The following is a 16,982-nucleotide window of genomic DNA, read 5'->3' on the forward strand; positions in this document are numbered from 1 at the left end:
CTGTGATACATTAGTGCCTTGAATGAGCCTAATTGTGAGCATCTGATAGAGATGGAGCCTTGGGTTAGGGAGCTTATGGTGATGCAAGGGTTAGAAGTTTCTTTTGTTTAACAAAAATACTATGCTTTCCCCCAAAATTCTTGTATTATTTATTGACTACGATTACATGTTTATGTTGATATTGTATCATTAACATTTTTTTGTAGGATTACATAATTATGTTTTTGTGGTGTTTCTTTGAAGGTGTAGGTTTTGAAGTTTTGGAAAATATATCAAAATCATTAGACTATCCAAAGATGAAGTGAGGAATAAGCTTCAACAAAAGGTGATCCTTCTTCCTTTGCTTGTCAATTCATACAAGTTTGCATGCTTGAATATCTGGGGTCATGAGGTCATACTGGAATTCCTAAAGTGATAACACTACTTCATTAAGTTTTAGTGGTGTGGACTACACATACATTTGGGCCTCATTATTAAGGATTAATGATTAAATACCCTACCTTTAAGTGTGTATCTGACCCGCGATTGTTCCCTTAGCTCAATTGGTTTTAGATGGTAACCTTAGTGGCCATTATATTAAGGGGCCTACATAGGTGGCTAAGGCTTGAGTGTGCTTATAATACCTATAATAGATGTTGGTTATAACTCGGATCCCCTTAAGATGATTCCTAGTAATAAAGGGTACTTGTACTAGGTGTTGAGCTATTAAATAGGAGGCCAACACAAATTTCCCCTTCATTATTTATATTTTGAATTATGCCCTCATAAAATACTCCAACTAATGAACGATCCCTTGCTCTACTTTCGTTGCCTACTTGTCTCTTATATTTTCTACATGTGTTTTATTTGACCCAGTCTAGATGGCCATAGGTGTTTCTTTTTTCCATTACATAAAATTCATATTTTAGTAATGGTTGAGATTAATCCATGTCATTCTAATATAAATTAGGGCATTCCTCCTAGATTGGAAGGTCTACCTCTTCATAGACATAGGATTTACCACACAACTAACTTAGATTTAAAGTTACCTAGCTTAAGATTAATTATCATTTGTTCTTGGGAGGATGAGTAGACAGTACAGGAAGTGGTTAGTTAAATTCCACCACCTCGTTGTCATCCTTATTTAACCCATAGCCTTCAGCCATCTTTCCATATGGGGGTGTAAATTTAACCCAATCCTTTTAGTCAAATAGTCTTTATTAAGAGTCTATTTCGGTTAGTGTACACTAGATGGTAGAAACTATTGTGTTGAACCATAATGTCATTAGTGGCACCCCTAAGGCAACTTCTATACCATCATCTACTACCACAACTCCATTCTACATTGTTCCTACATCCTCCATTTTTCCTATTAGGAAACTAATTTCGGATCACTATTTCCAAAGTTTTCTATATTTAATATAGGTTCCTCAATTATCTCAACTATGGTCCCTCTATCCACATTTGGTAGAGGATATAACACTAATACAATTATCATACCCAGATTTATTGTTAAATATTTAAACCCTGTCTCTACGTATAGTTTCAATGATCCATCCCTTACTCTAGGTATATTTGTAGATATTTAATTTAAACCCATCGCTATGTTCCCTTTTAGTTGGAATACTAATCCAATGCATATGTTGGTCCCAAGTATAGATATGGGTGTAAATGTTTCTAGAAGAGACACTAATCTTTGTGGAAGTCAACCTTTAGTGGGATTTTCCCTTCAAAGGATTACTCAATTTCCTTAGAATGTCCAAGGAGTCAAAGGAAATGTTCTTGGCAATGAATTTTATCCTTTGGATGTAAACTTCTATGGTTACCCTTCTAGTCTAGGAAATTTTCCTCTTGTCACACCCTTTGGTCCTAGAATTTAAAAACATTTTTGGAGTTCCTTTTCCACCAAGGGTTCACTCCCTAAGGGAAATAACCTTTGAAATCCTACTATGGTTTCTAAGTGTAAACCATCTATTAACCCAACTTCCTAAGGTGGCCCATTAGCCTCCAAAAACCAAGCTATGGGAGGATCATAGAATTACCTGGACTTACAAGGGGTACTACTTCCTCCTCAGAAATTGTTCAAATAAATTTTATCAATGATGCTTGCATTTATTGAGCAATCAAATCTAATCAACAATCCCATAAAGAACACCTTGTATATTCTACAACCTAACTATCTAAGTAATCTAGGAGGATCCCTAATGGCCCCCAAAAAATCATTAGATCACAATGAAACTAGAACCAGATCAAAGATCTTGTCATAAGGAGTCCAACAACACAAACAATGCCTCAATCTAAGCTCGTATGTGAAATTTATGCTCATCTAAAGTTTTGCGGGAATTTGCAAAATTTTGGCACTGACAGTGCCACGTGGAATACCTAGGAAGCACCACATGACACCCCCATAGGCTACCACATAGCAACCTAGACAACAACCCATCAACACAGTAAAAGAAAACCTAGTGGGACCCACACCCTCTACATGGAAGCATAAGTGGCAAGACACACATGTGCATAGTGGAGATGACGTGGGCTAGCTGATGATCGCCACATAGTCCAATTGCTGAGTTCCATGTGTCACCCCACGGTTGGCCACTCTATTCTACCAATTAAAATGAAAATGGAAGACATCGTTGGGGGTTGAACCCCTGATCTCATAGGCATCACCACAACTAATTAACCATTATGCCAAACAATATTTCTCATCATATATAATATGGGCACATACATTTAAGTTTTCATATGTATTATTTAAAAAAATGAGGGACTGAAGCTTGTGGGTTTGACCCTAGGACCACTAGTAAAAAAAAAAACCATATACATATATAAATTGTAGGAGAGCGAGCTACAGTATCAATTTATTATAAGACCAAATACTCTATTTGTGACCTCATTTACTTTGGGAGGATCTGTCTTGCTAAAATTTGTGTCTCTTGAAGAATCAAATTAGGGTTTTTACAGTAGCTATAGGGCTGAAGTTGTAGGCCTAAGTTGCAATTCAAAGTTTCATGATTGAAGTTGTAGTGATAAGTTGGTTGATGCAGGATTGAGCCTTATTGACTTTAACCGCTTGGAATGGTTTATTGAAGGGATGACTTGGTACTTGGAGGAGGATTTGGTCTAAGGTTTTGGGTCTTGATTCTCTCATTTGGAGGAGATTATATAAGAAGAGAAGAGTTTTTTCGAGTTTTCCCCATGGAAGGTTTTTCCCTGGCTTGGATCCTAATTTTTGTTTCCACTATCTTTACTGCATCTGTTATTGATAATTGTTTGATGAATAATATCCAATAAAGAAACGTAAGAAGATAAACAAAGTTCACAAGTAATTATTAAAGTTAAGGAAAATTTGAATTAATAGTTGTTGTATTGCATTTTCCAGCATGGTTTTAGAACTAAGATGAACAAGAGAAGGCAACTAGAAGGATCATATTGTGGACACAATAAGGGTTTACTAAATGGAATCACTTGCAAAATCCTATATCAATCCTAATGCATGAATGTGATCTCTTTAAGCTCAAAGTAGTAGCATGAGGGCACTAGAAACCTCCAAAATCCAACCCAGACTCTATGGGAGGTAGTAAATTTATACATTGAAAATGGTAGTTTAGGATTTACCAATGTACACTTGAGATCCACATATGAAGGAGGATAATCTACAAGGATAAGAGATAGGACATATAGAGTAGGAATTCGAGAACTCTATCGAAAGTTAATGGTTAACACAACCTTAGAAGATTCTGGAAGATAAATTTTCGGAATTATTTTTTACTTTTCCAAAATTATAAAGTCATCAAACCTGTAGAGAAGAGAGACCTGCATTGATTAGTGCAGGTGCTCAGATATGAAACTTTCAACCATTGCATGTGAACTAAAGTGCAAGGCATGCTAGGGTCAACAACATGGGTTTTGAGATGATTACCCGGAAACTCAAAATTTTTGGAGAGATGATGATTAGGTATTTTCAAAGGGATAATGAAAAGGTGTTAAGGATGTTGATTAATCTGGGTTTTCAGGTTTTTTGAGTGGAAGTGACAAAATGATCTATAGCAGATTTCCCCCTAAAGTACAAAGTTAGAAGAAATGGTTGAGGACTGAAGTGCTTGAGCTTGTGACAAGTCTGGATCAAGAATTAATTAGTCAAGATCATCATTTGTTACAATACATATTATCATAATGATATCATCTTTGAGGGAGGCATACCCATACTCAATGTATAAGAAAATATTACATGTACAATGATAAAAACGTCTTGTCCATTGAAGACCAAGTGTGGACCCATGCTTGGATGAGCTTTGGAATGATCATAGGCATCATACTTCATCATTTGGTATGAATAATGTGAACCCTGAAATCATAGCTTGGATGGATGGAACTAGATCTAGGGTCTTCTACCTCATCACTCAATAGTACAAGTCTAACCATGCGAAAAATGAGTTGGATTTGAACATGGTATACACCATATGATCACTGGAAAGTGATGTAAGTCGTAAACAAGCGTGAGAGTAACCACCAATAATGATAATGGCTCTCAAGGTGCTGCAGTACAATCTATGTGGCATGAATGAATGAGATGAAGTTGAACACCACAAAGAATTTTCCAGCCGAAGGCTAATGAAGAAGACTTATCGCTCAGAGTGAGGAAAATTTCCATTGAGGTATGAAAGTTCCAATTCATTGAAGGGAGTTTCTAAGTCAACTTCCCAAATAATGTGATGATGTCGAAAGGAAGAGACTCGTCACAGGAGGGCCTTGATGTATCCCCCATCAATGACATGAAACAAGTATCAAGATTTGAGACATAATGATGTTCATGCAGAGCTGGTTCAAGAGGGGCAGAGATTAAATGAGGCTCAAGGTATTGTAGCAGATGTTAACTGAAGGATTTATCTTGAACATATCAACAACACTGTATGGATTTGGAAGCAATGGCTCAAAACTTATTATGAAGGCTTTTGATATTGTGTGATTAACTAGAAAGGAAAGTAGATTTCCCAACCCAATAATCACAGAGATGAAGTGAAAGAGTGTCATGTTCAAGATTGAATCACTACAATTAATAGGTTAAATACCTTGTTTTCCCAATTTCCCCAACCATTTCTAGTCAGTACCTCTTTATTTTTTACAAGCTTGAGGAGGATAGCATATGCTTGATCTATAATTTCATCCTTTAGTTGAATCCTTCTGAGTATTTTTAACAAACCTTGAGAAGGAGTGGTTAGGTCTTGTAATTTTCAATTATTCCAATGATGTTTGGTGATTTTATGAGTCCAAGGAATACGTAAATCGACTTTATTTTCATGTTTAGAGAATTTGAAAAGAAGGCAAAAAGAAAACTCTAACGGTTATTTTTCATAAATTTGGTCTCTTGAGACCGAAAAGGCATAAAATGATACCTAGGAGAACCTTTTAGTCATGTTCGAGTAAAGTATTCCTTTTTTGTAAATAGTTTATCCCAGTCTAGAAAGGTTAAACTTATACTAGATAGATATCTTTTTGTTTACTTTAACGAGCTCAGAAAGAAAAGTTCTCAACAATATTTTCATGTTTTGGGAGTTTGAAAAGAGCTAAAAGAGGACTCCACCTCGAGGAATGAGTGGTATAAAGGGTAGAAACTATTTTCGGTCATGATAGAACTACTCAAAACATATAGAGGTATGTCAAAAGGTTGCATGTTAATGTCAGTATATGCATATTTCCGTCAGGGATCAAATCTTCTCTTTACATTTTCATTTTAGGTGTCTCATACTGAATTTTTGATCATTCCACTAGGTCATGCCAAAATGGTCCATTGATGGTTGTCTGTTTCTGAGAAAATCAAATTTTCCCTCATGAGGTACATTTTCTAACCCATATTTATGTTGCATTCAGTTGTGGTTTCAATGATGTTATTTTTAGAGTCAATAATAGTCATATTTCCATTAGGTCTTAGGGTTCATTTTCAAGGTCAAAAGCATAGTTTCAGTGTAAGTAAAGGGTAGGAAAGGTATGAGGAAGACCAATAAACAAAGAGTGATTGGTAGCAAGTCATGATTATTGTACAAAGTTATTATTTCACTTTTGTAATTTTCATCTCAAAAACATATTTTTGAGATGAAAACAAAGTATTTTAGTTTGTTCATTTTTTTTAATGTAATTCAAGTCATTTTATTTAATAAGTGTTCCCATAAGCTGGCCAATCATTTCTCCTTGCTGCAAGAAATGAGCCATTGAAGAAATCAGCTCAGTCAAAGCAACATCCACCTAAAAGGAGACAAAGAAAGAAGAGCATTAAACAGAGATTTGAAGACAAAGTAAAAGTTCCAAAAAAACATTATAAAGTGGGTTTTTTCTAATGAAAAATTAAAATCATCCTCTATATAAGATTTCAAAATCATTTTTCAAAATTCATCATGCTCATTTGACAAAGAGAGAAAAATGGGGTTGTAACGAATTGGTGACTAAAGAAACCTTGGGCATTGCGCATAGAGCAAGGAGCATTGTGCACAGGGCAAAGTGGTTGGGCGCTGCACATCGAGCAAGGAGCACTGCGCATAGGGAAAAATTGTGAAGGCACTACACACATAGGCAGAGCACTGTACATACAAACAGAGAGCTGAACATAGAGCCTGGGCACCAGTGTATTTTTGCACAGTGCTGCACATACAACAGGGCGCTATACACATGTACACGATGTTACGCATAGGGCCAGCAACCATCAAAACCATCCTAACAACCATCTAAATCATTCCTTTTGCTACCTAGAGTCTCAAAGAAAGTAATTACCCTCCTTAAACCATCCTCCTAGCACTCATTTCATGATTTTTTAGTTTGTTTTCTATTTAAATTTTCAAACCCTAGGTTGTATAAAAACCCACCCTGCTTACCATTTTCCTGTTCATTCCCACATCTTGTTGTCATATCCCTTATTCCCACATCTTTTTGTCTCATCCCTCATTTCCACATCTTGTTGTCATATCCCTTAATATCATCCCTATTCCCTATTCCCTACTATCAAATACACCTATCCCCTATACCCTAATCCCCGAAACAAAATCCCTAAACCCCTACTTATAAAACAATCCCTACTAAAAAATACCCCCTTCTCACTCTCACATCATACATATCTCATCCTACATCACACAAACTCCTCTCCCCTTCCCCTATCCCTATTCACCATAACTCACTTTCTTATTACCTTCTCTAGGGTTTCTAAAGCTTCAAACCCAAAAAAATTGATAAAGAGGATAAAGATTATGAGGAGGAGGAAAATAGTGGTAGTGAAAGCATGGAAGATGAACCTCAACATTAGAGAAAACCACATAAGGGAGGCAAAATTATCAAAGAGGAACCATCAAACACCAAAGATTTAGAGGCTTCCCCTATGACTGTCTCTTGTTTTAGGCATCTGGGATGTTATGAGTTTTGTGAGCAGGTACAAAGAGTTCAACATCATCCTGAGCTGACTAGGCTTTTTGTAGCCAATCTCTACGATAACAAGGTAACTCTTGCTGGGGTGACATTTACAGTTTCCTCCTCCATCATTGTTGATGCTACAAAGATTTCGAATGTGGGGGAAAAATGGTATAAAGCACAAGATTTGGATGAGCACTATTATGAGCCATACAACATATCTAGGTACAAGAATGAAAAGAAGAGGACCTTTTCTTTTAGCTTCTATTATGCTCATATACCAATAGGTGTCATATTTCATGATTGACTGGTAAAATCCCAAATATGTTCATCCTTTCCATGTTGCAAAGGTTCCATATTTCGAAAAAGTAAAAAAAATTAAAATTAAATTAAAAAATGAAAAGAGGGTATGCCCTAAAAGAAAGATCAAAGGGCAAAAAGAATGAATTGGTCAAAAAGAAAAGAAATGAACCCCAAAGAAAAGACCAGGAAAGTGTGCTAGTCCAAAATGCCACTACTATTCTATTTTTGCAAAGAATCTCATTATGTGCAATTAGTTGACTCTTGCCACAGTCGATGGATGGCCAAATAGCTTAATCTTGGCCAGTTCATGTTTAAATTTCTTGTTTTAGAGATAGAGAACAAAATCTGTCCAAACAGTTCAAGCTTGGCAGATAAATAGTTAGATAGAGAAACAAAGGTGCTCAATAGCTAAATCTGAGCCCTTGGAAGAAATAAGGGCAAACTTAGATAAGATGGCAGTTAAAAGAAAAGAAGGGAGTAAGGGTTTGCTAGTTTAAATCCACCCAAGGAAAAAGGAAGAAAAAATGTTAGGTATAATAGGTTGGGTAGGCAGTTTTGATGTTGCAGAAGCATGCTTATGATTAACTTTTGTTTCTCAAGAGGTTCATCTCATTTGATATCATAAGTACAATGGCAATGATTTGGCTACAAAATAGATGATGCATGTCTAACTTCCCCTCACACTTCTCCCAAAAATCACTTACTAACCTCCCCCTAAGGATATTGAGATCTACTCAATACTCTTAAAAATCATCCCATTTTCATAAAAAAATTGAGGAGAATAACATTCTTACTCTAAGGAAAGAAGCCACATTTCTTGTGTAAAACCTTTGTTTTCTCCTAAGCCTAAGTTGTTGAACTTTATAACTTGGTGCTTACCCTTCATGAATTCATATTAACTACTAACAGTATTATGTAAATCCCTATGTTTTTCCCCTTCCCCTTATTATGTAAACATATGGAATAACCCAAAAATTTAATATTACCTGCCCCGGTTTAATTATAAACCATAATTGATGCTTAAAAGATTGGGAATTGATGGTTCATCCGGGGCCATTAACAACCCTCCGCGTACAACGCATTGGAATTTATTTGACCGCTAGTTAATTAAACAACCAACCCGCAAACCCGACCGATAAATTAACCCGAAATCATTGAGAAGACATTGATTTTAATGGTGGGTCCCCACGTCGTAGCCCTCTACCAACTCCATTTACCGCCAGCCGTTGGATCTAGGCCCGTTGATCTGATGGCCCAGATCAATGTCGCAACCCCTCCGTCTCCTGTACGTTAATTCCTGGGGAACAGTGGTATTCCTGCCATACCATGGGACATGCGGCGCCCTCCCTGTATGCTTGCGGCCCATCCACCCAATACCACCCTGGCCTATAAGCGGTGCGGGCCAACACCGCTTACCGCCCTCCTGCTGACCTCCCCGTTGATGTCACAACCATGTTAGCACCGCGTCACCGTCACGTCACCCTGCTACACGACAAACCATTCTGTCATGTTGACGTCATCCGACCAAAAGCGCGAAAAAGCCCGCGAAACCAAATATTTGTTAAAAACCCATAAAAATTGTCATTTTCGCCAATTTTACTCGTTATTACTGTGAAGCTGCTGCATGCAATTTACATCCAAATTTAGTGCGAAACACATCTAGTCCTCCACCCGGCTAACAGACTCTAGTGCCCTGCTGCACAGTCTACCATTTCACCTGCAACTACACAGCTTTCATTCGTAATCCAGGTATTTATTTGCTTTCACCCTAAAAACCTGCAATTTTGATTTTCTACTGAAAATTCCACCCGTGAAGCCAAATTTGAGTTGAAGATAATCTGTTTATTTATAAAAATACCTCCAGGACTACCCTTTTACCCATTTTTACCGAAAGTCCTGCAAATTTTGTTTTTCTCTGTAGATTTCACCCGGTGAGCTAAATTCAAATCAACTTTGGTCTGTAATTCTCGGAGAAAAGCCCCAGAACTGTGGTTTTTCCTACTTTTGCTAAAAAAACCCAAATTCCAATTTGAAAACCACAAAAACCAAAAATGGAGGCTCTCGTAGCCCTTAATGTTGCTCCTCTCAATGCTCCTCATACTGACTAACATCATTTACCCTTAGCCAACAAAGATTTCAAGATAGAAGACCTGACTAGTTGCCAAAATCATCTTCACACCTTCTCCCTAGTCAGAAACAGTCATTTGAACAACTCCGACATTTATGGAATAAGGGAATCCAATCTCCCCGGGTATTACCTTCCCTTAGTGAATATATTCCCTGATATAATTCACCATTGCTGTGCAAATTATGATCCTGTCACTAAGGCAATCCTCCATCACAAGATGTCCTTTTCTACATAACTGCTGATTCTATCAATGAAATGCTACAATTCCATCCAATTGAGCCACTTTCTCCTCTTTCCATGGGATATTTGCTAGATCAAGGCTCTAAATTGTCCACTGCAGAAATAGGCCGGATTGCCAAGTTATTCATGGAACCAAATTGAAAGCCCCAGGGGCCACCTCCTTATTTACATGTCTGGTTTAATGAGACTGGGAGAATTATTCTTGACATGATCTCAGAAATCTTGGGATTTAGGTCCAGTGAGTATGTGGATTAGATGGTATTGGTTTTGTTATTCACCTTTATTCCAGGAAAGTCCCCTACTATTAAGTATGATTATGCCTCCTTCATTGCTGGCAAAATCCATGCTCAATTTATGAACCTGGAAAGAGAAGGAGTGTTCAAATACACCACTTACATATACCACCTGCTGTTATACTATCATCCAGACATTTTTGTATTTCCCATTAGGAAATTGGATTCCAAAGGAGAGAGGAGGCCTGTAATCTTTTGGACATCTATTTTCCACAGAATTGGTGAGACTCCTTATACCTACTGTGAGTTTATTGACCTGTTTATACATCCTGCTTCCTCTCTATTAATAGGAAATTCTCCTCCTAGGCTCTCTGGTGACATGAGGAAGATTTTACAGCTCTCCAAAAGCTACAAAATAGGTGACTGGTACTTCTACCAGGATCACACTGAAATCAGGATATATGGCTGCGAGATGTGCCCTTATAAGCTGCCCAAGTATGTGCCTATGAGACTGTTTTCATTAGAATATTTCAGGCAACTAATAAATTCAGATCTAACTCACTTCTGCAATGCAAAGAAAAAGGCCCAGCTAAAAATAAGAAACCAGCTAGGACCTTTTATCCTTAAAAAAAGGGAAGCACGGCAAGATGCTGATAAAATAAGATCCTATGGACCAAATTGAGCTACATAAGCAAACTGGAGAGATGGTCTACTCTACATTGGCAGATAAGGCAATGATGGCTTATAAATTGCAGAACTCATTGAACAACACATCTGCCCAACTAGAATTGGAGAAGGCATCTTCTTTAGCCAAAGACAACAGAATAAAGTCCTTGGAAGATATCATCATCGAGCTGGGACATGATCCCAAGGATGCCAAAGGAAAAAAAGCATTGATAAAAAAGAAGGAATAGAACATTGCTGCCCTCAGGAAACAATTGAAGATGCCTACTACTATGCATCCACAAACTACAGAGGTTGTACAGCAAAAAGCAGAGGAGAACTTGATGGACCTACTTATGAAAATGAATGAGAGACTAAGTGAGACAGAGCAGGCATTGGAGAAAGCAATAAGAGAGAAGCAGGGAGAGTCAACCTCCCAGCCACCTGAAGTAGCTCCAACAGTCACAGCTGCCCCTCCAACATCAGCAACAATAGCAGGTACTTCAGCAACAACAACAGCAGCAGGCAGCAACACTACTATGACCACATAGGAGTTAATAAAAGCCATGGAGGAATTAAAACTCCAAGTATCAAAATTGAAAGAAGCCAAAGAGAAATTGGCAAAATTAGAAATGAGTTATGACAAATCCAAAAGGACTATGGCAGAAAAGACAAGAGAGGTGAAAGCATTAGAGAACAAGGTAAAAGCATTGGAAAAGGACCTCTCTTTAGATAAGCCTCTGGGAGAAATCAAAGGCATTTTGTGGGCTAATATCAGTCAATCCATTGGTAATGTATGGATATTTATTCAAACTATTTATGAACAGATTGACTTGATAGCAGTAACCTAAGTGGAAATTCAAAAGGCCAGAACTCAATTGGGACATATGCCCGAACAGGCCAACAGGCTAATCCATTTTTTGAATACTAAGACCAGTGAAGAACTAGCAGCACTGGACATCAGAGGCAAGACAGGCACCATCCTAACAATCAAAAGAGTTTTGACCAAGAGAACCCTGATGCAGAATCTGGAGAGGAGGTGCCAGGATATGCAAGTCGAGATAGACTCTTTTATAGAAAGATTTGCAGTTTTGCATGAAAGGGGCTTCCCGAGTCTGTTGCGAAGCAATGAACGCCTATTGAGACAAGATGAGTACATGCACAGGTTGAATAAACATGCTGTTGATCAAGTAAATGCATCATCAAGTACTCCAATAGAGAAGGCCCTTCCATCTGGCCAAACTCTCTACAGCAACTTGGAAAATCTATTTTATATTGAGCATGAAGTGAAACATCTTTTTACAGTCCAGCCTAACTTCTTCAGGTACACAGATGCTGATGAGACTTTGAGAAAACTACAAAGACATAATTTACCAGAAGAGAAGTGGTGGCAAAGCATGTTGGAAATCATATAGGCATGTTACAACTTTTGTTTTACCCAGGATACAATAGATACCATAAAGCGAAGAATAGGAATGGATAAGAGTCATGCAGGGCAACAGTCTATCAAATTAAAATTAAATACACCCGAGAAAGCCGAGGCGGCAGCGTGGAATATCAGTGGAAACAACCACCGGCCGACTCACTGAGCTTACAGTCAACACACCTCACCAACTGAACAGCCAGCACAACAACATTTACTTCTTCATTTATTTCTCCCTATTTTCAAGATCATTTACTTCTCCTATAAAGTAGGTAGGATGAGTTATTACTAGATATTATCTCTTTGAGATATTTTGTAAAAACGTTTGTATAAATATCTCCCCAAGCAAAATATTTGGGGTTGGTGATACATTTCTTAGACTGCGCTGTAACTCTGAAAACCTTTTGAATACAAAAGTTGCTGGAATCCATTGTTGCTAGACTCTCCGGATGTGGAATTGATAGTAGAGGACCATGTTATAGAATTCTTGAATCATCTTATGGATCAATAAGTCCCTCTTACTCATGTTTTTAGTTTCTGCATTTACTATGTCATATATGTTTCATGATCTAAATAATAGAGAAAAAGAATAACTCAGAATTTGTTTGTTTGCACTCTGAGTTAAATCTCTGTTATTTTTAATGTTTTCTTCAGAATTAGCATAAACAGGAATTCTTAATTGCTCCTGTTTCCCCTGGTTCTTACATCTTGAATATTAGCTAAGGAATTCTTAATTGCTCCCTAGCAATAATCATCCACTTTCCATATGTCTGCATGATGAAGGATTCTTAATTGCCCTTCACCCACTGACTCCATCCCATCTGATTCTAGCTTATAAATTGTCCCATGATTGATTACCTTGCTCTGTAGTACCACCCTCTGTCAAAGAAACCATATCTAGCAGTTCATCCTCATAGACTCCATTAGCCCAATGGACTAAACTTCTCATATTTACACCCCTGTTCTATTTGAATATCACCATCCAAAAATCAAACAAACCCTTGTTCTTCATAACTAGCCTAATATACCTCAAAACAACGCTAAATCATAAATAGAGAGCCCTCTCTAGATGCATATAGGCTAGAATCTGTGTCCAAAAGATTGGTTTGTGGTTACCTTAGTCGTATTCCCTTTCTTACAATTTTTGGGAATAACCCGAGTGAAACAGGTTCCTTCATGACAAGTATGCCCCTATGATGAGGATCATTATGAAGTATTTTACGTGTGAGAGCAGATTTTCTAGATTATACACCTATCATATTAGGCTTCTTATGCATTTCACAAGAGTGAAAATGATGAACATCCCGTACTTCTTATTCAGGAATATTGAGAAGACAACCTACATTATATAGAAAAAGCCATACCCCTAGCAGATGAATAGTATTTATCACTATTCCTTGATTAAGATTATTGTGCTACATCATCTCAACCTCCTCAACATCTCTTGGGATACATTTATTGCCAATGACATCTTCAATGGTCCTCAGATTCCTCCATCGGTGCCTTAAGAAGCAGAAAGGCCTTCCAGCATTGCCAAAGTAAAGAAACATAAGAAGGCTAAAGAGACTAAAGTTATTGAGAAGCCAGAAGCCTACAAAACATATCAGAGAGGGGCTAGAAAGTTGTTTTCTGCAAATAGGCAAGTGTTTACTCCACCAGATGTGGAAGGGGCCTTGCCTTCTTCACCAACTCATAGGAAAAGGCTTTCTCCACAAACCGTGGAATGGGCTTTGCCTTCTTCATTAACACAATAGTTACAACAGGTGCAGTAGGTGCATAAAGGGAAGGAAAAGATGCATGAGAAAAGACTCAATGATGAAGAAGAAAGGTAATTTGATTTGATGGAATGTGAGGAACTAGAACAACCACACATTCATCATGGCATTGAGATAGTTGACTTGGAGGCTCAAGATGAGGCAACAAATAAAAATATAATCATAAAGGAAAATTATGTACAGATCCAATCATTGATGGACAACTTGGCGAGAGCTAAGTATGTCATTTCATACCTTGAGAAAGAAAACAAGCAGCAAAGTGACAAATAGGTCCTCATGGAGCTAGAAATTCTCAAAGCAAAGAGGCAAGGTGACAAAGGCAAATCGGTAATACAAGAGGAAGAAACCCTCGCCACCTTGACTAGAGAACAAAGGCTTGAAAATGAGATTGAAGAGGATAGAGAAATATGGCTTGACAGGGTCAATTTGCATTTTTAGAAGCTGCTACAAAGGGCCAATAGGGACAATCAAATCATCAGGCACATGGCTCACCATTATAGGACCCGGCAAAATATTTGTAACATAAGAGTCAAGCAAATGAAGACAACGCTAAAACAAGCCCTCAAAGGAAAAAAGGAAGGTAATAGGCTTAGGTTGCTTGCTGAAGCTTCCTTGGCTAACCCAAACACTTGATGGTGGTTTTCTCCACAAATTTTGAGTAGTTTTGAGAATTTTTTCATTTTTGAAGAATTTAGCAGTTTTTGACTTAGAAAAATTGGCTCTATGCGCAATGCCACTAGCGGTGTGATTTTCCTACAGGCATCCAATGAGGATATGGTCAGGATTTTTGGATTCACAATGATGAGCACATGCACCCTGTGCATTTTCTAAGCTTTTGGAGCAAAATTGATTATCCAAAAGGTCAAAAAACACCTAAACAATGACCTTTTTGCCCTCCTTTTTACCATGGCATTGCACATAGAAGCAGTCTTGGGAGAATACGTTTTTGCAGGGTAAAATCAAATCCAAATGGGAAATTAAAGAAATATTTGGAAAGTAGACAGGACAGGCTTTCAAATGAGCTATCATGAGCTCAATTTGGACACTAGGAAGGCCTCCAAAATGTCCCTGCAAAAAGTGTTGTGCATAGAGCTTGGGCACTGCGCATAGGACAATTTTCTGCTAAATTTGCACTTTACTGTGCCGTGACTGTAATATTTGGGTTTTATCTCATGGATGATGTTTTTATTGATGTAAATGGTGACTAGGCATGTAAATAAGATAAATATTAGTTACTGGAGGGGAGATTCATTGGATCAAAAGTTCTCTTGAAGTCAAATGAAACAGTTCCCTCCGTTTTAGAGACAAGTTGTTAGGGTTGCCTAGATTCCAGTTTCTTGTTCAGATTTTGATGGATTAGTTCATCATATTAGGGATTCAACCCCTGGGGATGGGATGATGTTGAATTGAGGTCTATATCTTATTTTTCTTTCTCATTGTAAAGGGTTGGACTCAGTGGGATTCTTAGGCTTTGATAGACATCATTTTGTACTAGTTACAACACGAGATTAATGAAAAAATGCATATATTTCTTGGGATCCATGTGGTATGATGCTCAGATCAGTTTTTCTTATGTTTTCATGTGTTAAAATGTATTTTTGACTCCATTTCATCATTTCATTTCCTTTATGTGAATGTATACAAGTCTGAGAGGTAGAATCCATATCTTTTATGCTCTGTTTTGGGTAGACATTTCATAATCTGTGTTTTTTTCAGTTTAGGAAGAATTCATGTGGTTTACATGCTCTTTCTAGCTCCTCACCTATATTTTCACCTCATCCATCAAACCCTAAGATTCTAATCATTGTGCCTACCTTGCCCCATTAAACACCCGCAGTTTTGACCTAATTTCCTTGCCCTAACTATTTGGCTCCTCCTGTTCTAGCAAAACCCTTCAAAATCAAATCAAACCTTGTGCTACTATACCTAGCCTAATATTAGTTTCTAGATCCAATCAATTTGGCTGAGATCCTTAGCAAGAGAGCCCTCTCTTGGCCTAGTAGGGCTAGCTACTTGGCTAAGTGTGGTTTGTGGTTACCCTGGCATTGCCTTCCTTCAGCATGAGGTTCAATCCAGGTGATAGCATAGTGGCAACCATACTAGGGAACGAAAGATTAGAAATTAATCACCCCAGTAATATGTTTTATTTGAATTCTTAAGATTATGGATGATGAGTTTTATAATTTAATCATAGGCTGAATTGGAAAGTTGTAAAGTAATGTGTTAATTTTCAAAATTAAACATGGTGGCTTCTTGAAAGTACACCAGCTCCAATCCATCTCCAATCTAGTTCCTAGATCGGTGGGAGGTGAATAAGAATCCCCTTCAAATTTGTCTGAATATGAGAACATCAAAAGAAAAGTTGGCAAGAGTGTGTAAGACTATTGTGTGAGATTTAATGCAATATACAATCTTATCCCTGCAAATATCAAACCACTAGAGGGATTGGCATTGCTTAAATTTCCATATGGATTTGATGCCGATATGGGATATCAGTTGCGTGAACGTGATCCTACAACTCTAGAAGACATGCAAAAGAATGTTGTGAGTGTAGAAGCGAACTTGCTAGACAAAAGAGCAAGAATGAGATTAGAGAAAAGAGTGACCGTGAAAGAAGAAGCATCTACTTCAGATGTAAAAATGGATACATTGATTCGAATGATGGAAAGGATGGTTGACTGGTTGTCCATTATAGACAAACCTAAATCGCAGATTCGGAACCCAAAATTTAGAGGGCAACAACAGCCCCAATTTCGAATCAAGCAAAGAGAGCAAAAGGCACTGGGACAACCAGTGCAACAACAACAACAGATCAGAACCCCGTTAGAGCAGAATTATGTTCAAGG

This window comes from Pinus tabuliformis, chromosome 7, assembly GCF_031772625.1.
Source record: "Pinus tabuliformis cultivar Carrire ecotype Pingquan chromosome 7, CPIR1, whole genome shotgun sequence".
NCBI lineage: Eukaryota > Viridiplantae > Streptophyta > Pinopsida > Pinales > Pinaceae > Pinus > Pinus tabuliformis.